Source organism: Protopterus annectens, chromosome 13.part0, assembly GCF_019279795.1.
Source record: "Protopterus annectens isolate FY-2018-M chromosome 13.part0, PAN1.0, whole genome shotgun sequence".
Classification (NCBI taxonomy): domain Eukaryota; kingdom Metazoa; phylum Chordata; order Ceratodontiformes; family Protopteridae; genus Protopterus; species Protopterus annectens.
Genome location: NC_056747.1, coordinates 91,401,696 through 91,427,994, shown reverse-complemented (window position 1 = coordinate 91,427,994; position 26,299 = coordinate 91,401,696). Strand labels below are relative to the sequence as shown.

The 26,299-nt window shown below is 42.8% G+C and overlaps 1 protein-coding gene across 1 annotated transcript in view; it reads right to left on the bottom strand.

Moving 5' to 3' along the window:
- NDUFA13 (NADH:ubiquinone oxidoreductase subunit A13) overlaps positions 1 to 26,299 on the bottom strand; it is a 223,734-nt gene that overhangs the window by 47,327 nt on the left and 150,108 nt on the right. The window lies entirely within an intron of this gene.

Below are 26,299 nucleotides of genomic sequence, written 5' to 3'. Positions count from 1 at the left end.
ATTCATTTTCTTGACTGCATTTATTGACCAAGAAATTTTAGCTAAGCACACTCTACTTACAGAGGAGACTCCAGAAAAAAAGTTCCAGTAACAATACATACAGAATATGGAATACACTTCAACTCAATACATAAATATTATATAAAAACTGGGGACAATTATGAAAATGTTTAGATATAAAAGTAAAACTTCACTAATCCACTGCACCTATAAAACAAAGAGGCAGCTTGAGAGGCTTTAGACTTGCATATGTCATGGGCAACTTCATAATGTATAAACTACGCTCAAGTTATAATATTTAGAGTTCAACAGGCCATGAGTCAGCAGGGAAGGTGCAAGGACGAACAGAAAGAGTATGAAATATGCATGTGCCACAACAAAAGATGAATTAAAATTAAGGGACAACTGCATCCAAAAATATATATATTTCATATCTTGAACTTCTCTGTACTACCAAATGAGTAACATTTTCTAATTTGTTATAACCCAAAATGGCCTGATTTGGGGGCAAGGCTTCCACTTCCCTGATGTCATTTTACAGGGAGAACGCGCTGCAATAGAGGTTTATTTAATGTGACCATCTTTCCACCAGCTAACAACTAGGATTTCCTACCTTTTGACAGTCACTATTTTTTTCTCAGTCATTTCTTCCTTTCATTTTTACTAGGGGCCATCTCAGACACATTTTAAGAAACATTTGAGAATTAGGCTTGAAAGACTAGTGGAGTCTGTTGCTTTTTCAAACGGACAGTACAAATGTGTTTCCAATTTATCATAAACATAGATATTAAGAGAAGCAGACCTGATCTGAGGGTATCATGTGTGCAGAGAGCCAGAAGGTCAGCCTGGTTTCCAGAGGTTTCCCCTCAGCTAACTTCCACCCACTACAACATAAGGGCACTGGCGGTATAAGAGGGGTAAACAGCCAGCACAGTCAGATCTTTCTTGGCTCTGCTTGATATGAGCCTTCCACTTGTTAGCAGATCTACCCTTGAGTCAACCTTTAGGAAAGTATGGCAAGATTAAGGAGAGAGGGGTACTGTCAAGATGAATATGCACAAGGCACTGGATTATGTGGGACCTACACCAACACTAGGGTGCCAAGAATGTAACATTACAGGAAGGTGAGTGGGAATATATATACTGCAAATGTGAATGTATTCAAACATTTATGTCAAGTTCCTAACAACTGTACTACGTTCACCATACTATTCACAGTTGCAGTCCTGATCTGCAAGACGACTCCCAGAACACAAGTACAGAGGAAGGGTTGCTTTAATTCTGGAACAGTAGACATTGTAGGATGATGGCAGATGTACATGCTGCTCTAAACCCTAGCGCTGTTTATAAAGTAGTTTTAGACTGAAGCCCAACCATCTACTTCTAAAATGAACTGGGTACTCTACCCCCCCCCCCCCAACCCCGAAAAATGCTACACTGGCTGCAGCAGCTCTGCCAGAATGTGCCATCATATGTCATGGGAAGGTCCACCACAAGCAGGGTAACAGCAAGTAGTACACAGAAACCATGGTGATAGTATCTGCTTAATGACCAGCTTTCCTTCCTTACCATTAAAAAGGGAACAAAGAGCTAGTCTCACTTTCAGTCCAACCAATACTTATTTGTCTATGTACACCCAAAGAGTGCAGAATTGCACTTCCCTTATACTGAAGCTTAGGAAAAGTAAAGAAACAGCGATTCAAACACATCTCAGTCGCTACTTTTAACAAAGGAAGGATCGAAAAGAAGGGATACTCTATCATGGAGAAAGACTAAGATGTGTTACCTGCACATCAGTGCCTGCAATTTTAAAATCCTTCTAGCAGATGTCACAACCACCAAAAACACTGTCTTTCAGGATACATGTTTGGGATTGACTGAAACACCTTGTACAAACAAGGCTAAAATTAAGCTTCTGTAACACAATTTTGATCCCATGGTGGAAAGATTTCCCTTCTTAGAGGTCTAAGTTGCAACGTTCTCTTCAGAATTTTCCTTACTGATGACCACGTAAAGAGGGAGGGGGGCCATATTAAGGACACAGAGAGCAGAAGCATGAAACTTGAAGGAAGCATAAGACAGGCCCATCCTGAAAAGGTCTGACAGGTAGCCTAGACCAATACCACCACAGCTGTGTTTGAGTCTTGGTCCCTGGACAGGCAACACAGAAAATCTTTTCCATTTTGCTACATATATACTGTTGGTTTCCTAGTTTCCCTCGTAACACTGAGGACATCCTCTGAAAACACTTGCCTGGCTGAGATGAAGTTTAGATCACCCAAATTATCAATATTAGTGTGGTCCACTTGAGGTGCATAAGGGGCTCTTTCTTCTATGTTAACAGGTCAACATGCTAAGGCAGCACTTTTGGTTTCTCCTAGCTTGGCAGTGCAGGAAGAAAAACAGGAGTCGTCTGGACCAAAAGAGAGCTACATTAAATATGACATTTGGTGTCGTCTCAAGTTTGCAGAACACGTGAATCTACACAAAAACATATCTACCTAGTTCAGGGAGAATTCACTTTCCAAGTTGCTGCTCTATATGAGAATTTTCTCAGCTGCCTGTTCTCTGGTGAAATAAAAAGGTCTGCTTCTGGCATGCCCCATTTGTTGGAAAAATCCAGAAAAACTCCTGTTCAACATCCATGTGTGAGTTTGAGATCTGCTACCGCATCTTCCTGGGAGGGAATGTAATCTGCATCATGAAGGCTATGCTCTCCTCCTGTGAAACTTCTCTGTTCTGCACAAGTATATAACACAAGAGTGAGTACCACCCCCCCCCCCATTTGTTGATTACAGTGGTACTGTCATTATGGATTTGGATGACTACCCATGTCAAAACTTGTCTGAATGCCCTCAGAGATAGTGCAACAGCCATAATATTTTTAATGCTTTTTCCTTGTACTTTGATCTCATGTGGCTTGTGCATTCGCTGGTCCCATATGGGCTTCCAAAGGTAAGTCCCAAAGAGTCTGTAGTCAAAGATTGGCTAGGCTCTGGCAATCTGATGGGCATCCCCAAAATGAAGTGTAAATACCAGTTCCAACATGGGAGTTCGTTCTTTATGCAAAGAAAGGTAGAGACTGCAGTTCTCTAGACAGTGAAAGTAGTAGCACCACATGTACCCGAGAGCTGACTCAGTTGTTTGGGATTTGGGGACTTCTGTGGACAGTAACTTAACTTTTGACCAATGTGTGTCTATTGTTGTCAAAGTCCCTCTACATTGCATAGCTTATAAACAAAGGGATTGTGTCTAGATCTAAGGATGTTATTATGCCCCCCCTTTACACAGTCCTCATTAGGCAAATCATTAAACATATTACCTCCTTTGGCATGCATCTGTCCAGTCACATGTAACAACTGTAACACCCACAAGGATACCTTACTAAGAGGATACATGCCCTACATGGGCCAACTCAAACCCCCATCACTGTACTTTAATGTGCAGACTGCTAAGAGGTAACTTGTGTCTTATGTACAAGACCATCCTCAGACCAATTACAGATTGATTTACTGCATATCAACAAGTCAAATGGCATTCCAAATACTTAAGTCTAGGTATCAAAGGACTTCTGCAACATCAGCGGAAGTGTTTGAAGGGGCAGGTATATTTCATATAGGATAATGCTGCCATGAACAGACTCCCATCCACCTAAAACAAAGTTCATACCTGTCCATTTTCACGTGCAACTCAGATCTATGGATGAAAAACAGAAAATTCACCTCAGGGCTACTAACAGACATATGCAGCTCCTAAATGCTTCATCCCATGCATGGATCCCAAAATTATCTATGGTATGATCAGAGTTACTCATTAGGGGCAATATATATAATTATCGACCATGGGATGGGAAACACCACTCTACAACTAAACGGGATGAGTTATTTCGAGTATAAAAAGGGAAAATGGCTTGGTATAAAATGGCCTGCAACAGCAGGTACCTTAGTACTTACCCAAGGGGCAATCATACAGGTATGAGGAAATGTGGATCTGTCTTTGTCCTGTGAAATACTGTGACTGGAGCCACATATTTCATGGAATGGCACCAATGAGGTGAACTGGCAATGCATTCCCTGCACTGTGAAACTTAGGATCTTTCTGTGGTCTTTGGCAATAGGAATGTGAAGGCACACATTTGTGAGGTTTAAAGTGGCTATTAAGGCTTGTAGGGAAAGTAGTAGAAAATGGCCTTGCAAAGTCAACATTCTGAATTTTGGAACAATTGGGAATTTGTTCAGTTCTGAAAGATCTGAAGCAAGTCTCTATATGCCTCTTTTTATGGGTACAGTAACACCCTTAAGTAATATCTCAAATTTCCTTCCGCTTTTGATACTCTCTTAACTGCCTTCATTTATTACAACTCTTTTAGCAGAGGGTGTACCAAGGTCATTTGGTTCCTTGACACTGATGGGATCCCTTGAACTTTGGCCTACTTTGAAACTGCTGTTTGCAGCCTTGTCCAAGTGTTTTAAGACCCACTGATTTCAAATTATATTTTCCCACTTTTCTACAAATAATGCTTTACTGAAGAGAAGCAGAAGGTAAAGGGTGAGCAAGAGTGGTTGTGTTGGGAGTTTGGAGCAGGAAGAAGAGGGCAGGGTAAGCTGGCTCATGGCTGTTCCCTTTCAAAGTCACAAGAATGCTGTCCTCTAGGCTCTTCCTTTCATTTAGTTTGCCACTATTAAATCTGGCCGTTCCCTTACCAAGCTTTTTCTTGTCTTGATTCGTGTACAAAGGTCGTGATTTGGTTTCATACTTTCTGCCGAAATTTGGTGCCTGGAAGTGAAAAAGCTGCTTGACTGACAACACAATCTTGCCTTCTCAACCAGTCTTTGGAAGATGCTTTGAGTAGGGGGTTCAAAGGACAGATCCTTATCCAAAGGTGAATTAAACAGTTTCACCTTCATCTGACCTGGTAGGGGCTGTCTCCTTAAGTCAGGCATACCTCCAAATTATAGAACTTGTAATGGCTGCCCTGCAATATGCATCTACAGTATCCCACATCTGTAAAGTAAGGTATGTGAGTTCAACCTGTCAACTCTTTGTGACCTTCCCCAGCTCTCCCTCCAAAACCAATCTAGCATCTTCTAACAGTGGCACCTGAAATTCTGCTACTACCTCCTAAATATGCCTTTCAAGCAGTCCTTATGAAGGGAAGGCCAGTGTATTTTAACAGATATGGTCAGATTCAGACTCACTGCTACTGACTACGCCCCCCCCCCCAAAAGAAAGTCACACCACCAGCCATGGTTGGAGCTGTGGACATTGGTTGGATCTCCCCCCTGCTGCCTTTCCCAAGTGCTTGCCTCTGTGCACGGCTGCATGCAACAATATGTAAACAAGGTACGACATTATCAAATCATTTCCAAACACAGCATCTGCTGGGATATCAATTAACACCGCCACCTCATCTTCCCTTGTCCTCCTTCCCAATCCAGGTAAACTCTAGCCAGTAGTGCCAGAGAAGGTGGCCCTCTCCATATCCCTAACTTGAATGGACTGCCCAAGCAAGTACTTCTCACTTTCAACTACTGCAATTTTAACAATGGTTGGTGTCTGCTGCCACATCCCTCTTGGAAAGTTTCATTCCCTTCCATCAACAGTATACAAACACTTGTGGTAGTTTACAGCAGTGTTTTTGTTTCCAGAACTGCTGCTTCCCATGACTTTGTTCCCCATCTTGCCTCAGGAGGCACCGACACTGAACATGCCTTCTCTGGTTATAATGAAGGCATTCAAGACCTTGGCATGTGCAACAACTGGTGGTTCCCCATTTGGCTATGGAACCTGTTGTGATGGCTTAGGCTGCTCCCCCCATGAGTTCCCTTATACCCACAAGTGATGCTGGGTATTCCCTTCTTTGCAGCTGTGACGTACTTGCCAGATACAATTCCCCTTTTCTTCAAGTTAAACATGAAAAAATGTAGCATCATTCAGCAGTGTACTGCACTCCTGGTCTGCCAAACAGATTCTCATGTCCTTAGGCAGAGTACTGAGTGATTGCTCCCTCTCCAAAAGGTCTGCTAAGCTTTCAAATGCAGTGACTTAATATCCATTCATCTGTAAAAATAAATGCTTTTTTCTGCAATATCATTACTCACACAGTCATTTGCCCTTCTTCTATGCTCTCAGAATTTCTTTCTACATGCCTCGGGAGTCAATTTTACAGCACTCACACACTGCTCAACTTTTATCATATTTCAGGCAATCTACACTTCACTTCTGATTGAGCAGGCTTTGCTTTGCCTGTAAACAGAGGAGATAAACTCACACTGTCCCTCGTCAGCTTTGGTGCTTTAAAATGCCTGGACGAAGCTGTCAAGTCATCCCCCCTTTTTATATTATTGTAATAACCTGGCACTGAACTTGGCATGCAGGCTGGACTTTCCCCTACACTCACATAGCACAGGCAAAGGGTCAGCATCTCCCGCTCATGCTGCCACTGGTTCTCTCTACCTCCCTCCTCCCTTTCGTGCCTCCAACCACTTTAATCCATCACCTCCCTAGTGCTCAAGTCTTCCTCAAATTGTTAAACGTAACAAGGATCTGCTACTGAATTATGGCTTACCACAGTGGCAATGCCCTCCCATAAGGGTGGCACCACCACAGACCACAGTAACTACAGACCCAAAAGCCCTAAGAGCTTGATCCACAAAGTTATGGAACGTATAACTGATCTCAATTATATCAAAAATCTCATTAGGCTACACCTCCAAAACAAGAAGTTATGTACTCACCATAACATTCGATGTACGTACTTACCCGTGGGTTCGGAGCTGAATATCTGCTCTGACTCGGACGATTTTACTAGCTCAAAGTCTCTCATTGGCTGGGCTAAGAGGGTATCCCATGGTGCTCTGCTCCATATCCCCAGATCTAGTTTGTTGTGAAGTCATTTGTACTCCATACACACATCACATCCATATAGACAATAAACTAATCAAAGGGACCCTGTAGGTGACAACCTAACCTCCAAATCCTCCAAGCAGGGGGAAGGTGGGAGGGTAAGTAATAATGTGAGGTGAGATGGACTACATACATCGAATGTTATGGTGAGTACATAACTTCTTGATGTTATGTAGCCCTATCTCGCCTACATTCTTACCCGTGGGACAGCGTCCCTAGCACCTACATCCTGGGTGGCTCATAGGAAAATACTCCTGAGAACTGTGGAGCCAAAGAAAGACCTCACCCTGGAAGACACGTCCAATTTGTAATGAGAAACAAAGGTGTGAGCAGAAGCCCAAGTAGCTGCAGCACATATATCATCCATTGACAATCTAGCTTGATAGGCTGTGGATGTAGAAACAGCACGAGTAGAATGTGCCTCGAGTGGAAAAGGCAAATTTTTACCTCCCGCCTGATAGATGAGAGAGATACAACTGGCTATCCATCTAGACAGCGTGACCTTGGATACCGGAGAACCCATTTGGTTTTCCGAAATGGAGACAAAGAGTTGGTCAGATTTCCGGATATCTTTTGTCCGGTGTAGATAGAAGCGTAATTGTCTATGTACATCCAATTGGTGAAATCTAAATTCTGCCTTGTTAGAAAAGTGGGGGAAGAAAACAGGCAACTCAATGGACTGATTCATGTTAGACACAGAAGCCACTTTAGGAAGGAACGAGGGGTTTGGTCTAAGAGAGAACCTATCTTTATGGAAGATTAAATATGGGGGTTTGATGGAGAGGGCTTGAATTTCCGAAACCCACCTTGCTGAAGTGACTGCTGTTAAGAATGCTGTTTTCCATGTCAAGAATTTTAATTCACAGGTAGCTGCAGGCTCAAATGGTGGTAAAGTAAGGGCTTGTAGAACAAAATTGAGATCCCAGGGCATGATAGGTTCGGACACTGGGGGATGAAGCAACAGAGTACCTTTAAGGAATGCCTTGCATAGTCTGTGTGCCATGAGACTAGGTTAATTCGCTATGTGGAAATTAGATATCGCCGCCAGCTGAACTTTGATGGTGGCTGATACGGACCCCTGATAGAAAAGCGTAGACAAGAACTCCAGAACTGAATCTATTTGGGCTGTGTAAGAATCAATGCCTCTAGTATGTGCCCAGATAGAGAACCTTTTCCATTTACTAGAATAAATCTTTCTAGTGGATGGCATATGAGAGGAAGATAATATATGGACCACTTCCAGTGAAAAATTATGATGTCTGACCAACGATGGAAGTGGGGTAGCCAGGCTGTCAACCGGAGGGTCATCAAAGAGGGGTGGAACTGTGCCAACATGTGTGTCAGTAAATCTGGTTGAGGGTCCAGAATCCAAGGAGTGTCCACAATGTATGGTTGAAGAAAGGGGAACCAGACTTGACGAGGCCAGTGTGGGGCAATCAGAATCATTCTGCTTCCCAAGGATTGCGCTTTCTGAATCACCCTTGACAGCAGGGGAAATGGAGGGAAAGCATAAAGCAGACCGGAGGGTCAACCGTGAACCAGAGAGTCCCTGGGTGATTCACCCTGTGGGGGGATCAGCGTGAAGTAGTTGCGGTATTTCGCATTGAGAGGGCTGGCAAAAAGGTCGCAGCAAGGCTGACCCCATCTGCTGAAGCTTTGCTCTGCAACCAGGTGATTCAGGGACCACTTGTAAGGCATAATGTGCGTTGCCATCAGAAACCGTTGGGAAGCAATTGCCCAAAGCCACACTCGCATAGCCTCTCTGCACAGAGGATAAGACCGGGTTCCCCCTTGCTTGTTGAGATACCACACTACTGACATGTTGTTGGAGTGTATCGCAATAGTCCCTAGAGGGAGAACTTTCTGAAGTGCCTGCAACGGAAGAAGCACTGCTCTCATCTCCAGGACGTTTATATGCAAATGTATCTCGTGTTCCTGCCATGTGCCTTGGACTGTTCTGCCGAGATAATGACCCCCACCCCACCTGGGAGGTGTCCGTGGTCACCGTGGCAACAGGGATGGGTGGAACGAAGGGCTTTCCCCCGTTCAAATTGTTGGTGCACAGCCACCAATGGAAGTCCTGCTTGCACCTGTCCATGAGTAAGATGGGATGAGATAGTGGGAGTCTTTGGAGAGACCATTGGACAAAGAGGAGCCATTGAAGAAGTCTCACGTGTAATCTCGCCAGAGGGACCAACATGATAGTTGCTGCCATGGTCCCTAAGAGTTGGAGAACCAGTCTTGCCTTCGCTTGTCTCAGTGGCATCAGCATGTGTTTTTGTTGTTTTAATATTGTGATCCTTTCTTGTGGTAAGGATGCTTGCATTCGAATGGTGTCTAAATCTGCTCCTATAAAAAGGTGACACACTGAGGGCAATAAGGCAGATTTTTCCCAGTTTATTGTTCTGCCCAACTGGTGACATAGACTGATAGTAGCGTCCCTGGTCTGAACTAGTTGATGCCTGGTGGGGGCGGTAAGGAGCCAGTCATCCAGGTATGGAAACACCTGAAATCCCTGACGTCTCAAGTGAGCCGTCACCACCGCCATACATTTGAACACCCTGGGGGCTGTAGTGAGACCAAAGGGCAGGGCTCGAAACTGGAAGTGACTGGCTCCAATCCGGTAGCGTAGGTGACTCCTGGATGCTCCGTCCATTTTTACATGGTAGTAAAAGCATCCTTGAGGTCGATGGAGCACATCCATACCTTCTCTCCCAACAATGGGAGAATCGATTGTAGTGTGACCATACGGAACTTGGACTTGTGTACGTGATTGTTGAGTTGACTGAGATCTAGTATGGGTCTCTGGTCCCCCTGTTATTTTCGGCACCAAAAAGAATCTTGAGTAAGTCCCTAATCCGATCTGGTCTGAGGGGACTCGTTGGATGGCTCCTTTTTCTAGCAGCCGTGAGACCTCTAAGGCAGCTTGATCCCTTTGACTGGGTGGAACGTCTGGGATTTTTCTGATTGGCGGGGATACTTAAGAGAATGGAATGAGGTAACCTCCGGAAATTATCCGTAATACCCATTGGTCCTGGGTAATGCTCTCCCAGGCTTCCGGGTATAAGGAAATTCAACCCCCGACTGGCTCCGGATAAGCGCAGTCGGGCACACCCTCAGGAGTGAGAGTATGGAGAGCCACGGAAGTAGTCGAGGTCTCCCGAATTGCGAGGGCCCCCTCTGCCTCTGGGGCGATGTCTCCCTGAATAACCCCGCCTCCCCTGCCTCTGTTGGGGGGGTTCACCTTGTGCGGCAGGAAAAAACCTCTGTGATTTCTTGAACCACACCCCCCCCCCCAAGCTGGGCCTTGGGATAAGGTCTAGAAGGAAGGGAAAAACAGACCCCTACGGCAGACAGGATCTTTCCCTCTTGCTCACACCTGGTGAGGGTGTCTTTCACTTTGGTCCCAAACAAGGAGGAACCGTCAAATGGGGCGTCAGTGAAGGAAGACTTGAAGGCTTCCGCAAAGTGACACAGGCGCAGCCAGGCTTTCATTCCAAGGGCAACCCCTGAGCTTGCTGCCCTACTTGCTCCCTCGGCTGCATACGAAATGAGCCACATGGATGAGTTAGCAATGGAGTTAAGGACAGAGACCTAGGCGTTAACTGTGAGAGCCACCGCCTCAGGTATGTTACCCGCAAGAGTATCTCCCAACTCTTTGAGGAGATCTCTCTGGAGCCGAGTGAAGTGAGACAGATAATTCAGCGACCGTAGAGTGAAGGTTGCTGAAGATAGGGTACGCTTCCCGTACCGATCCATGGTCCTAGACTCCTTGTTAGGAGGATGGACGGATGAAGAAGACTCTACGACTTCCTTCTGGGTGGCTTCTGCCACCACCATGGCATCTACAGGGACTCCTTTTGACAGAAACTCTTTGCCCTGGGGGGCAGAAAGGAATTTGTTGGGATGCCTGGGCACGGGCTCCACAGAATCGCGGGTTTCCCACACTCTTCGACAAATGAGGTCAAGAAGTTTGAAGGGTGGAGACGCACAGGAGGTGGAGGGTTGAGCGCCAAAAGCCTTAGGGAATACTGACTCCTACTCGGAAGGAGCTTTGGAAGCCAAGTCACCTCTTTGTTTCAGTATCTCCAGGATATCGGGGAAGGAAAAATCATCAGAGGATGACTTGGGGGACCGTTCCGACTCCCCGAGGTCAGTATCGGAGGTGAGAGACTCATCCTGGGAGTCTATGTGCTTCCTCTTGCACAATTTCGTTCTAGGTGGCTCCTCAGGCAAGGACTCTGGGAGACCCTCAAAGTTGGGGACAGCTCGTGGGGGTATCGTTAGGGCCTGGCGCTCTACTGTCCGTGGATAGGTGAGTATCAGAAGCTCTTGCCGGGGTGGTGGGTGACGGAATGACCAAACCGGGTGATGTAGCTGACGACCCCCCCCCAAGTCAGAGGACCGACCTCAGAGGCCACGACCGGGACAGGGGTCCCACGAGCCGATGCACCGAGTGGGAGACTCGGAACAGACAGATGTCCCAAAGTATCCCCTCGGGCCCGACCGAAGAGACCCAAGTCCCGAACCCTGTGGATGGAACCGACATGGTCGGAGCCAAGGTCGGCAACGATAGACCTGGAGGGGGTATCGGAGCCGGTGCAGAAACACCACGCGGAGCATACCGGCTCCGATGACAAGAATGTGCTTGGAGGAGGAATCATCGAAATGGTCACAGGAACTGGCTCCGGCACCGAGTGGGTCGGAGCCGAGAACAATTTAGCCAACACCGGCGACTGCAGGAACCTCTGCATCACCTTATCAACATCCAAATCAGAAAGCCTGGAGGATTTGGAGGAGAGCGATGGGAACTGGGATCTCTTGTCATGTGAACCATGCCTCACACTAGGCGACCGGCTCCGAATGGGTTCAAGAATAATAGGAGCAGACACCGATTCAGTTAACACCGATACCTCCTGCGGCCCCAAGGACAGTGGAGCCGAGGAGGTAGAATCCAATACAGTAATCTTCTCCGAAGGCTCTGAAGAGGCAGATGGAGCCGGAGACCTTTTCTTAGCCTTTGAAGCTTTGGATTTAGACTGAAGACTGGAAGCAGAGTCTATAGCTTCCTCAAATGATGGTTTTAGAAGTCCCTTTAATATTAATTTATTTTTCCTCTCCTAGAGCACCCTAGGACTGAACGAGTGGCAAAAGCTACACGACTCCTGTAAATAGATGGCTCCAAGGCAGTAAACACACAGTGTCCATCCATGATGGACATTTTATATCCACATTTGAAACATTTTTTAAAGCCAGAAGGCTTATGCTCCTTCTGATCCTTAGACATCTTACAACTAGCGCTAAGCGGAACCACCTAGACACAAATCACAAAAAGGGCGGGAACAACACACAAGTAGAAACACAGGAAAAAACTCTACTCAACACAATCTAAGAACCTCTAACTGAAACTGTCCTTCTAGGGGAGACACAGACCAACACAATCACACTAAAGTTTATCTAACAACAGAGGGGAGGACTACTTCCTCTAACTAAAATGGGCCTAGCCCGCTGAAACAGTTAGGGATACCAAAAAAAAACACAACTAGCACACTCAAACACAGCCACAAGAATAGCTATCAAAATAGCTTTTGGGTATGAAATATCAAATTTCTCTAAGAGAAATAGCAAAAAAGAAGGTACTTAGCCACAGCCAAGTGAGACCACGTCCGAGCTACACAAGCGGCAAACAAGATCTGGGGATATGGAGCAGTGCACCATAGGATACCCTCTTAGCCCAGCCAATGAGAGACTTTGAGCTAGTAAAATCGGCCGAGTCGGAGCAGATATTCGGCTCCGAACCCACGGGTTAAGAATGTAGGCGAGATAGAACAACATAACATGCTTGGTTTCATTAAAGGGCAATCCCACCCATTAACCTAGTTAACTTCAGCAAGGCCACACAGGCTGTTGACAGCTATCATGCTGTTCACACAGTGTATCCTGACCTAGCCAAAGAATCTAACCATCACATTCCATGAGGGTATTCTAAGCAAGGCAAATATTTTAAATTTAGACCTTTACTTATTTATTTATTTCCAGTTTGGTTATTGGGGAAGGCCACTGGGACAACATGTGCCATTTTCAGTGGAGGCCCGGGGAGAAAAATTCCAAGAAAGCATTGTACAAGTTCAATTACAATAAAATGCAGAAGTATACAAGATAACATTGTACTGAGAAACACAAATAAGAATTTACAACAAGCATAGTTGGCAGAATCTGTTAAGAGAGAAGTTAAGGGTGATTCAGTTACTTTTGATGCAAGGGAAAATGAGTGATTGCCAGTTAAAATACATCTACTGAGAAATCAGACTATGCTTGCTTTACATACATAATTAAAGTAGAAAATTATTCACAATATTTACATTAATTACAGGTTGAGTCATGCGAACATAGCTCTAGAATTTTTTAGTCGGTTAAAGATAGCGAAGTTAAAGGAGTTAAAGAGAGCTTGTAAAAGGTTATAGGTATGAGACTGTGGGAGATTTAGAGCTGTGTACCAGGGGAAAGGACCCCTAGGGCACAGAGAGAGCAAGGATTAAGTAGCTGGAGTCAGGTGCATTTCCATTTAGTGGACAAGTGTTTGAAAAGTTGGCTTTTTAAGTTGTCAGAGTTAGATGTGGTTCTTAGTGTGGAGGGAAGGGAATTCCATTTTTGCCTAGAGCATGAGAGGAGCAAGTTGGCCAGCAGGGCGCTTAGGTTTGTGGATAGCAATTAGATTCTTGTGCTCAGATCTAAGTGTTCTGTTAGGAATATAAGGGGGGAAGGATACTGGCTAGAGCAGGGCATTTTGTGGGAAGAAATATAACTCTATGTGCTGTGGATAGTTGCAGGTAGTCCAGGTGGTTAGAAATTCCTAGCCAATTCAAGGATTGAAGGGTGAGGCAATGATGGGTGGAATGTTTGGAATTGGTGGCAAATTTAGAGATTTTATTGTAGCATTTTTCTAGTTTGGAGGTTGTAGAGGCGGACAGGTTGGTTAGGAGAAGAGCACCATAGAATAATAATGAAGGAAGAAGATATGTAGTGGCCAGAGTATGCCTAGTGGAATTAGAGAGAAAGTGATCATTTCTATACAACATACCTAGCTTTTGGTGTTTTTTTAATGTTTTGTTGAATGTCGTGTCGAATTTGAGGTGTTCATCAACAGTTACGCCTAGGAGTTTAGCAGAAGGTACCACTTCTACGGGTGAGTTGGATTGGCTAAGGACTTTAAATTCATTTTTGTTATAGGAGTAGGTCTTGGCAGGGGGAATAGTAGGATTTTAGATTTATTTGCATTGAGAGAGAGGTGGTTTTGGTGCATCCAGTTTTCTGTTGTGGAGAATGCATTTTAAGTTGTCAGCAGTTCAGAGAAGTTAGTAGCACAGCAGACTAAGGTAGAATCGTTGGCATATTGAATGATTTTTGCATCTGGAATAGCAGTGTGGAAGTTACTGATGAAAATGTTGAAAAGCATGGGCCCGAGGATGGATCCCTGTGGTATGCCTGTTGGGGTGGGTAAGAAGGAAGAGCTGGAGTTCTTCCATGTGACTGCCTGAGATCTTGTCTGATAGATAACTAGAGAACCAGAATAGAGTTTTTGTTGAGAGATGAAGGTTTGAGAGATGGCAGAGTAAGTGGTTGGGAGAAACAGGTGTCAAATGCCTTAGACAGATCTAGTAAAACAGTAGAAACTAGGTGTCCAGAGTCTCGGGCTTGATTGACCGTTTCAAGGAAAGAGAGAAGGGCAGTTATGATGCTGTGGGCTGGGCGAAAACCATGCTGGGTGGGTGTGAGAAGATTGTTTTGGGTTAAGAATGGCCTAAGTTGGTAGTGAATGCATTTTTCAAGGATTTTAGAGATTGGGGAGAGCAGAGCAATGGGGCGGAAGTTACAGACACTTGTATTTTTGCCTCCTCTACGGACAGGGATGATATAAGCTGAGCGCCAAAGTTTGGGGACATAGGATTCATTTATGGATCTGTTTATAATGATGCTGACTGGGAGAGCAATACCATCTGCAGCATATTTTAGGTAGGAAGGGGGGATATTGGTCGAGCATTACTGCATGGTTTGAGTTTGGAAAAAGAGTTTTTTTTATAAAGTTTGTGGAGATGGGTTTAAGCTCAAACAGAAGAGGAGGGTTGTTAGGAGAGTTTGGATGCAGAGAGTGAGGGACAGTTGGGTTATTGTTAGGAAAAGATTTGGTAAGGGCAGAGATGCTTTCTATGAAAAATGAATTTAATTGCTTGGGTCAGAACAGGGATTATTCTTTGTGCCTGAATGGAGGAGAGAGTTTATAGAATTCCAGAATTGCTTTGGGTTTTTATTGTTATTGGACTGGAGCTTGATATAGTAGGATTTTTTGTCCTTGGTGATTAGCTGTTTTACTAGGTTGCGGAGCTGTTTATATTAAAGCAGGGTAGTGGGCAGTTTATTATTTTGGTAGAGCTTCCAAAGTTTCTCTCTTTGGTGCAAAGCCTGTTTTGTTTGTTTAGAAAGCCATGGAGCTGTGTTAGTTTTTATTCTTTATATCTTAGGGGGGCTAGGGAGTTTAGAGTGTCAAGGAAGATGGAGTTGAAGTAGTCTAAGGCTTTGTCAAGGGGAAGGGTTATTAGAGTTTGCCAGTTCATTTGTTTCAGTAAGTTTGAGAAAGTGGTGGGGTTAAAGTTGGTGAGGTTACGAGTGTGAATGTATTAATGTTGGTATGGGGAAGAGCTAGTGGATCAATGGATGAAGGCTGGGAGGTGGTCACTAATGGCATCTGGAATTGTGCTGGAGTTGGTTATTTTGTTAGGATTTGAGACTACGATCCAATCTAAAGTGGAACCAGGGGGATATGTTTTATTAGGTCGAGTGATATGTGGATTATTTGAGTAAAGTTGTAGAGATTGATGAATAGGGATGGACAGGGGCTAATTATTTTATCCCGGTCAATATTTACGTCTCCTAAGATATAAGTTTTGTAGTTAATTTTTGTGGATGCCCCAAGAGAATCTCCGAGAGTTGAGCTATTATTACCAAGAGAGATATAGAGGGCAAGGATACAAATATTTTTGGTAAGATTTATAGTAAACTGGCTAAAAGACAGAACTCATATAGCTCACGTGGCAGGTACCTCCTAAGAATGAAAAAGTAACCATCAGAACCCCCAAGGCTCTGTACTGAAACCCTTCATATGTCTGCATTTACGTCTCCGATCTCCAGAGCCAGGACATCTGGTTAACCAATTTTGTAGAGGACTGCAAACTGAGTGCTGGTGATAAGACCTCCCTCTGATACTTGCACTCTTCAGAAAGAGGTTACCCTAATAAATACCTGGACTACTGAAAACCGGCTCAAATTAAACATGAAAAAATGCAGCATTATTTTATTTAGCAAATAACCCACACCATCAACATAAAATATAGCCAACCCCCCCCCCCCACAGCTGTACTCAGAAAATCCTTCAGCTTAGCATAACTAATATCCTCCAGATGTAAAGATATCAACTTAAATTCAGCACTGCTTAAACCATTTAGAGAATACAATGTCCCCTTCAGGCAGGGTTGCCAGTTTTCCAGCACCCCAGGTAGGGACACACACAAAAAAAAAAAAATAAATAAATAAAAAAAATAAAAAGGTCTTTAATGCGGAACACAGTTACACATTAAAAAACAGTAGCTCTGCACTAAACACAGAGCTTCTCGTGTTAAATGCATTGCAGTTCCGCATTCAAACAGAAGTAGCTCCGTGTTTAGCGATTTTTGATTGGCCAGTATGCCAGGTATATGGGCCAATCAAAAAAAAAAAAAACAAAGCGGAGGCTGGCCGGGATTTTAACCAGCAGGGCAGGACTCGGGATCAGGCTGCTGATCTCGGGACAGTACCGCCCAAATAGGGACGTCTGGCAACCCTGCCTTCAGGATACACCTCACTCAAAACATCAAACAGAAGGCAGCCCAGTGGCTCCAATCTAAGATTATTTCAGGCTTAAAGAACCCGAGATACTAAAACAGGCCAGAAGCTTTAGCATTTTGCTCAGTATATTATGGACTCTTGAGGAGAAATTTGTGCCTCGCATACCACTTTGTTGCAGACCCTTTTGTCCTTAATTTCATATACCTCCACAAGTTTAATAGCTTAGCAAACACCAGAACCAGAAACCTAAATCTTCACCAGCAGATGCACAGAATGAGATGGACAAAAACAATTATGAGTGTGATACATTTAACATCCTTCAATAAGAACCTGGATTACTTGAATGGGTACCCTCAAATTTATCCTGGGACTAAATGGCCTAGACCATCATGAGAAACAGGGTACAGCTAGATATTGAGACATGAATAGTAAAAAGATTTAAACGCCTTAAAACTCTCATGGATCCTATAAACTTACATAACACAGCATCAAAAATTCACCAAAGGCAATGTCTCTGTAATATTACTAGATGTAGAGAATCGTTTCCATGTAGTCCAAAATGTTTGTCCAGGAACAGCTATTTATATACAACAACAAAAAGTCACACACACACAAGATAAAGTCCCATCTCTCTCTAGGTGTCACTGACTCAGGTTAGAGTCTTAGTGCTTTGAATGAATTAAAAATCCAAAATGAAGTTGGTTCCATGCCAGTCTGGCGGAGTCTTTCAGCATCATCTCTATGGCTGTTCACGTGTCAAGCCATTTGGCTGCATGCCACCCTCTTCGCCTGGTTCCTTCAAAACTTCCCAAACATAATGTCCTTCTCCAATGACCTCTCTCTTCTGACAATATGACCAAAATAAGACAGTCAAAGCCCCATCTACTACATAAAAAATGTAGGCTTTTGACTAACAATCATACCACGTTGCTCTACAAACAAAGCACCTAGGGAAACCAGCACTAGTCTTATATTCTCAGCAAATAACTACAGCCCCTCAAAATAAAAAAAGCAAGACCATATGGGGCAAACCTTCAACACCCCTGAATTTGCACTCAAGGAAAATTTAATACCAGGTATTCTGTTTAACATTGCCCTGTAAACCTTCACTGAGCACACATAATAGTTTATATACACAATCTGGTAATTTACAGATTATACCATTCAAACTCCCCAAACAAGACCCAGTCACAAGACTGCCTTATGCAAAATTCAGAATGGCTAACCAGGAAAATGTTTCTTAAATACACATAAAAAAGATGATGGCACCAAACACAAGCTCTCCAGTATTCCCTCTAACTGGCATATTACAATCAATACCACCCACAGACAACCCAACACTTCAGCTACAAACATCACAACTCCTCTTTCCTCTGAAAGCAGAACTGACAAAGGGGCATTTTTCTAACAAATGGAATAAAGGCTGCTCACCACAACGCAAATCACAGCCAACATCTGAAGCTTCATTACCCCTAAGCAGCTCCACCACTGATCTATAAAGAGCACGTGTTTCCAATCACAAACACAGAATAAAGCTGCTACTATGCTCACTTCAACATTGAAGCCTTTCCATACTCTGCCTCCAACATACCTCTCCACAGCTTGAACTACAACCTCAGATCCCACCCCCACAAACATAACTGCCCTCCAACACCCCCAAAACTAAACTCTAATGCATAGATCACAGCCTCTCTGTCCCTGGTCCCCAGATACGGAAATTTCTTCCTAACCCATTATATGAAAGCTCTTCACACAAACCTATCAGAGATGCCCTTAATCAATTCTTTTTCAAAGATGCATCTTGTTAATGAACAATCACCTGAATTCTCCTAGCCTCCCTCCCCCTCCCCCACATTTTTGCCATATCCCGTTATATAACATCACACTGCACCCACCTGACAAACTGATCCATTTCCATTCAAGTGCTATTTGTTAACTCATCTATATATAGTTCTATACATATATTAATATTCGTGGCTTCTCTATGTCCTCTATCACTGTAAATTGGTACAATTTTTCTGTACCTGCACTGGACATGAAAACAGTCCATTTTGACCAGTATTCTACTCCTCTTAAACTTAAAACTATAGGAAACTACCACATCATGAAAGTTTTTAACAGCTGAATCAAATGCAGGATGGACCCAAAACTGGTAGTTAAGCAAATAAAAACAGCCACCATGCCATCTTTGACTACAGATAGAGATATGCAAGCTCAACCACCACTTTAAGAACAATAAGCCCAGAGTGTCCCATATTTCCCGGTTTGGATTAGAAAACAAAAAAGTAAATTTCCTTTTCATTATTCAAAACAAAGCAGAAACACAGTACTTCTCATCGCGAAGATCAAAAACGTACCCAACAACTTGTAAACGAAAAAGCAGCAGCACTATTATTGCATGCTTTATCAAAATTTAACAAGTTTATTAAGATTTCTTGTAGACACTGTGTAAAAAGGTTTCATCACAGTCTTATGTCAAGTCTTGCTGACACAATTTTGTCTCTGGAAAAACACAGCATAAATGTTAAACGTTAAACTTTAAAACGGCAACAACTGCACACAACAGCATCAGGGCAATACAAAGGTAAAAATCATGAACCACAAGTAGTCATAAGTCCCACAATAATTTATTCCTCCAGCTGCCCTTCACAACTTGACTTGGATCTTCAGCTGAAACAAAACTTCTGTGGCAAAGCCAATACCACAGTGGGTGTTGAAGGCAGGTAAAAACTTTTCCATTCATCTCAATGAGACACTGAAAAGAGATGAAAATGTTTCGATTTACATTAATGAGGTGGTAGATACAGAGATTCATTCCCTAGGTCTCGCATTCCCATTCTATCAATACTTCACAATTAAGGGATTGTAATTTTATATAACGAGTTCACCGAAAAAAGCAAATGTAGAACCACAGTCAAAAAAGAAAAGCTAGCGATTACCTTTTGTTGTTTTAATAAAAAGCATGTCCAAAAAGACAATAGGAACTCCAATAGATAACAATTCACCAAATTTCTCTGCCTCAATGTGAAATCACATTCAAAGTAAAACAGGCACCTTGTAGCACTATCTCCAAAATGGACAGACCCCTTCACCAACCAGGCACAGCCCAGAAGTAATCCAAAGGAAAACCAAGTAATCCAGCTATAAAATGTTCCACTGTTCTAAAATAAAAAAGCACAATCCAGATGTAAAAATCTACTACACTTAATTTCTGTAGTAGATTTTTACAACTGGATTGTGCTTTTTAGTTTACAACAGTGGAACATTTTATAGCTAGATAACTGTTTTCCTTTGGATTACTTCTGGACTGTGCCGGGTTGGTGAAGGGGTCAGTCCGTTTTGGAGATTCGCATGTATTTACTTGTTGCTGTTTTTTTCTAACCTTGTAGCAGTACACAATCAGTAATCACCTCGGCTTAACAGCCTTTACAGAGTATACTTCTGGTCACCATTCTTCACCTTATATGTTGTATTTAACAAGCAATAATTCAATTAAACACAATTAAATATAATTAATCTTATCCCTAATTAAAGAAAAGTATTTCCAGTGGCATTCCTTATTTAACCCTACTGGTACTAAGGTATTAAACTTTAAAATCATAACAGACTCCATTCTCCATAATTTACCATTTATATTTAAACCCTGAATTGACCTTACCTGGCCTAGAATTGTTGCTTCCAAACCTTTTCTCTAACCATTATGAAATTCTTTAAAATGTGAAGCCACTGGGCTTGCCTTCCTATTTTTTCTAATATCGCTCAAATATTCTTTTAGTCTACCCCCAAAGGTCCTTTTACTTTCCCCTATGTATACTTTACCACAAGAACATCTAAGTCCATACACTATTCCTGTACTGTCACAGCAGTATATACCCTTACTAACAATTTTTTTTCCATTGATTTTACCAAAACTTTGTACAATGCACTTACAGCAACAGCACCTTCCACAAGGGAAGGTGCCCTGCATAGGTGCCTCTAAAGCTATGTTCATTGTAGGGAACTGGAATCTACCATGGACTATAAAATCTTTTATACTCCTCCTTTTGGAATAGGAAAACATAGGGAACCCGTTTTCTTTTATATTAAGATGTTTACTTCTTTCCAAGATGTTCCAATGAATATTTCACCAATTTAATACATTTTTTCAGAAAAAAATGTGTATTTCATTACAAAAATTGACTTTTGCCTTTCAGATTTTTTTGCCAGCCTACCTGAATTAATCCAAACCTTTTTGCCCTTAGTTACTTTTTCTTTACTTTCTTCCACTACTAACTTTGCATCATAACCCCTATCCACAAACATTTTTACTGCTTTACCTATTTTCCAAATCACACTCCTGCTTTTCACTGCACAACCTCTTAATTCTTAAAAAACTCCCCATAGGGGATAGATTCAATCGTATTGGAAGGGGTTGACAGCTATCACCATATAAAATATGGCTATTTTCTTCAAACTTTCTATGCATACTAGTTTGAATTTTATTATTCATAGAACCTTTTAATACTATATCCAAAAAATGAACTTTCATTCCTTTTTGAATTCCATCAAATTTGATATTATATGGTTATTTTGTACTCATTGGAGAAAGGTTTCTACTTCTTCCCACCCCCCTTCACATATAAAAATGAAGTCATCAATGTATCTGTAATATTGAACATATTTCTTAAAGATTTTATTATAGATTAATTTATTCTCAAACATTCCCATAAGGAGGTTAGCATACATGGGGGCAAAACCAGCCCCATAGCAGTTCCCTTTAACTGCTTGTACAGCTCTCCACTGAATTCAAAAATATTATAGCTTAGACAAAAATTGATCAGTCCTGAAACAATGCGCCTTAGGGGTCTCCTTTAGAAAGTAGAATAAAGCTTCCAGGCCATGGATATGTTCTATGCTCGTGTACAGACTGACCGGGTCTATATTAGAACATCGAAGTTTCAAAACTTTGAATGTTCTAATATTGACCCCTAATTCAGCAAAAGCTGGAAACCTCAAACATACAGAACAGCAAATTTTTTCCTAGGGAAAAAATTTGCTGTTCCAAAGCGCGCACACACAACACAAGCAAACCAAACAAACAGCAATCCACACATACACCTAACCCTACACTAAACTATACACACACACCACTAACTATCCACTTACCTTAACCCAAACCCTAACCCTAAGGTCCGTCACTATCGCACACTCACCTCACCTGCGCCCTGACTCATCTATCCCGCCCTAACCCTCATGTCCACACAATCGCACACATACCTAACCCCTGCCCTAACCCTAACTCACCTAATCCGCCCTAACCCTCACGTCCACACAATCGCACACATACCTAACCCACGCCCTAACGCTAACTCACCTAACCTGCACTCAATCGCACATTTACCTGAACCCAACCCGTAACTTTCCACCACAGCGCTGAAAATACTGAAGCAACAGAAACGGACAACCAAGTTCTTTCCCTATGAAAAAATTTGGTTTTCTGTTGCTTCGATATTTTCAGCTTTTGCTGAATAGGGGTCGACATTAGAACATTCGAAGTTTTGAAACTTCAATGCTCTAATATAGACCCGACTGATCACGTCCATGACGAGGAAGAACATAGTTTCTTTTTACTTTATCTTCTTTATGTAAAAGGTCAAACTAATCTTTTATATATGAAGACAGTTTCTCTACCTCTGTCCTCAAATAAGTATGTAAAAACAGGGCTAAATTGTGTGTAAAATACCTACATGCTGATACTATGGGAAGTCCAGGTGGATCCACCATATTTTTATGTATTTTAGGAACAGAGAAGAAGTAGGCCATCAAATTCTCTAACTGCAAATCTTTTATACATATCATGAGAAAAATACTGTAATCTCAGTGCTTCTAAATAGCTGTCCATCCTTACTAATGCATAAACATCTCTGTTCCATAGATGGGTACAACACATTTTTAAATATTGTATACAATTCATAATTACTAATTTGCCTCCTTTATCAGATAGTTTAAAAATAAGTTCTCTAGTTTGGCTTAATTTTGCAAACTTAACCATTCCGCTTTAGTCAGGTTATATTTGAAAAGCACAGTTGTGTACACTTACCATAAATGTAGATGTTAGAGTGTATTCACTGTTGCAGTCGTCACACTTGGGGTTATCTGCTTTCACGTAGCCCTCAGTCGGACGAATAACAGAGTCTTGAGACTTCTGCGTCGGATGCTGTCGCCTCTTCCATGATGTCAGGAAGTCAAGGATATAAAACATGCAGCCGATGCCATTACATAAGTTTTTCTTGCCCCAAATATCAGGAGCCCCCAAAATAGGAAGCTATTATATGGTGTGGAACACCCCCAGTAAAAAGCAAATACTACTGCCATAAAAAATGGTCATAAAGTGGACAGGTAGAAAGGAGAGAGAATACCAGGGGGGCTGGAGAGAGGGAAAAGTACAGTTTTGTACCTACCATAAATGTAAATGTTCGAAGATCCACATTGCTGCAGTCCTTACACTTGGGTAGTCCGCTGTCCTCGGTCGGCCCGAATATCAAAGTATAAGGCTGACGTCGGTCAAGGCGCATTTGACTGACATCAGGACGTCAGGGTACAAATGCGCATGACCGACGTCATATCCTCAGTCTTTTCTTGCCCCAGATGTCAGAAGACCCTAAAAAGAAAGGTCAAAACCAAAAGACAGCAAACAACCAACCAACCACCCTTGCACTAAAAATATGTACAATATATACAATATACACCATATTGACAACCCAACCCACACAACCGCCTCTAACTACAGAGGGAAGGAGGGAGGTAAATTGGACTGCAGCAATGTGGATCTTGAACATCTACATTTATGGTAGGTACAAAACTGTACTATGTTCTTCATCTCACATTGCTGCAGTCCTTACACTTGGGTAGAATCCCAAAGCAGAGGTAAGGGAGGATGGCAAAACTATAAGGAAGCAGGAGCTGCCAAAATGCCCTGCAAAATAGCAGTGGCAAAACCAGCCCTAGATTTAGAATAAAGTGGAAGGTGATAATGCCTAGAGAAAGTATGCACTGAACTCCAAGTAGCTGCCTCCAAAATATCTTTAGTTGCCACCCCGTAAAAAGCTGTCAAGTGGCAGTAGCCCTAGTGGAATGAGGCCTAATCCCAGCTGGAATCTCCTTGCCATGATGGGAATAACAGAAAGCAATGCAAAACCCAATCCACTTAGAAATAGTTTGTTTTGACACAGGCTTGCCCTGAGAACTCAAAGCAAAAGAAACAAATAACTGCTGAGACTGCCTGAACCCTTTAGTTCTGTCCAAATAATATCGCAACTGCCTGTGTACATCTAAAGTGTGCAAAATCTTTTCCCCTTTATTTTGGGGGTTTGCATAAAAAGTAGGCAAATGAATAGTTTGGTTTAAAGCCACACTAGAAACCACTTTAGGCATAAAGGAAGGATTAGTACGTAAAGATACCCTATCCTTATGGAAAATTAAGAAAGGCTCAACCGCCATAAGGGCCTGCAACTCAGAAACCCTTCTTGCAGAGGTAATGGCCAACAAAAAGCAGTCTTCCATGATAAATATTTCAACTCGGTAGTAGCTGCAGGCTCAAAAGGTTGTAGAGTAAGTTTCTCCAACACAAAATTGAGATCCCAAGCAGGAGTAGGAGCTCATTGGGGGTCTTATATTCTTTGCCCCTCTAAGAAATTGCTTGAACAAAGGATGAGAAAACAAAGGTGGGTCACAATCATAGTGAGCGAAATTGCTGCAGCATGAACCTTAATAGAAGAGAAGGACAAACCTTTGTCCAGTAACTCAGTAAGATATTGAAGAGCCACACTTAAATTAGGCTCAGAAACATCAAAATCCTTTGCTGCACTCCAAAATAAAAATCTCTTCCATTTATCTGCGTACACTTTCCTTGTACTAGGCCTTCTAGCTTCCAAAATAACATTCAAAACTTGCTGTGGAAGTTGAGACCCACTATGGTTCAAAACAGAATATGCCAGGCTGTTAGGTGAAGAGAGTGAAGCTTGACATTGAGCAAATGACTGTCCTCCTGAGACAACAGGTGTGGAATCAAGGCAAAGGCCATGGAGGCTCCGTACCAGGCTTCTCAGTAATGGGTACCAATGCTGTCGAGGCCAATCTGGAGCTATCAAAATCATCCTTGGCTTGTCCTGTCTGGCCTTTAGTAGTACCTTTGGGAGGAGAGGCAGAGGTGGAAAGGCATACACATGAAGATTGCTCCAATTGAAAGAAAGAGCATCCACTTTCCAAGCTGTGGGATGAAACCTTTTGTGCAAAACTTTGGCAGCTGGTGGTTTAGTGGAGAAGCGAACAGATCTATGTCTGGAGTTCCCCATGACACTGTCAATTTCTGAAATACATGAGGATCCAATTTCCACTCGTGGGGATCCATAATTGCCTGCTCAACACATCTGCTAAGGAGTTCTGTGCTCCGGCAGAAACCTTGCCTGAAGATTTAGCTGTAAACTGAGAGCAGTCTCCCACAAAATCATTGCTTGCCTGCATAGAGGATAAGAATGTGTTCCCCCTTGCTTGTTGATGTACCACATGACAGTTGTGTTGTCTGTTAGAATCAACACCTGCCCTGGAAGAAGTAAATCCTTGAAAGCTATTAATGCAAACTGGACTGCTAACATCTCCTTCAGGTTGATATGTAGATGTTGTAGTCTGGCAGGCCACTTGTCTTGTATCCACTTTCCATTCAGATGAGCTCCCCAAGCTTTGTCTGAGGCATCTGTCGTTAGAATCTGACTCGCCTCTGGCCGGGTCACAGAGAGTCCCTTGTTTAGGTGACATTCCTGAGCCCACCACAACAATTCCTTTTGAATGCAAGGTATTATTTGAATGACAGTGTCCAGATCCTGGCAGTGCTGTGTCCATACATTTTGAGATACCATTGTAACTTCCTCATATGCAGTTTGGCATTGGGAAGCACCAGAATACAAGATGCCATGAACCCCAAGGCTTGAAGGACTGTCCTTGCAGTCAGCCTGGACTGATGAGACAATTGATGAAAGTAAAGGGAAAGATTCTTTTGTTTGTCCGGGGTCAAAAGGCCATCTGGGATGCTGTATTCAGTCTTACACCCAGAAAGCACATGTCCTGAGAGGGTACTAGACTGGACTTTATTTCGTTCACAGAATACCCCAGGCATCTTAGCACTGCTATCACATATTCCAAATGATGAAGAAGCTCGTCCCTTCCTTGAGCCAGAATCAGGCAATCGTCCAAATAAGGATAGATCTGTATTCCTTTTAGCCTGAGGAAAGCTATCACTGGAGCCAGAACTTTCGTGAACACTCTGTGGGCAGTAGATAAGTCAAAAGGCAATGCAGAGAACTGATAATGAGAAGTCCCAGCCGAAAACGCAGATACTTCCTGCAACTCAGTCTGATAGGAACATGAAGGTAAGCCTCCTTGAGATCCAAAGTTACCATCCAATGATCTTTGCCCAGCAGAGGTAAAAGCTGTTGTAACGTCAACATTTTGAACTTGGGAATGTCCAGATAAGTGTTGA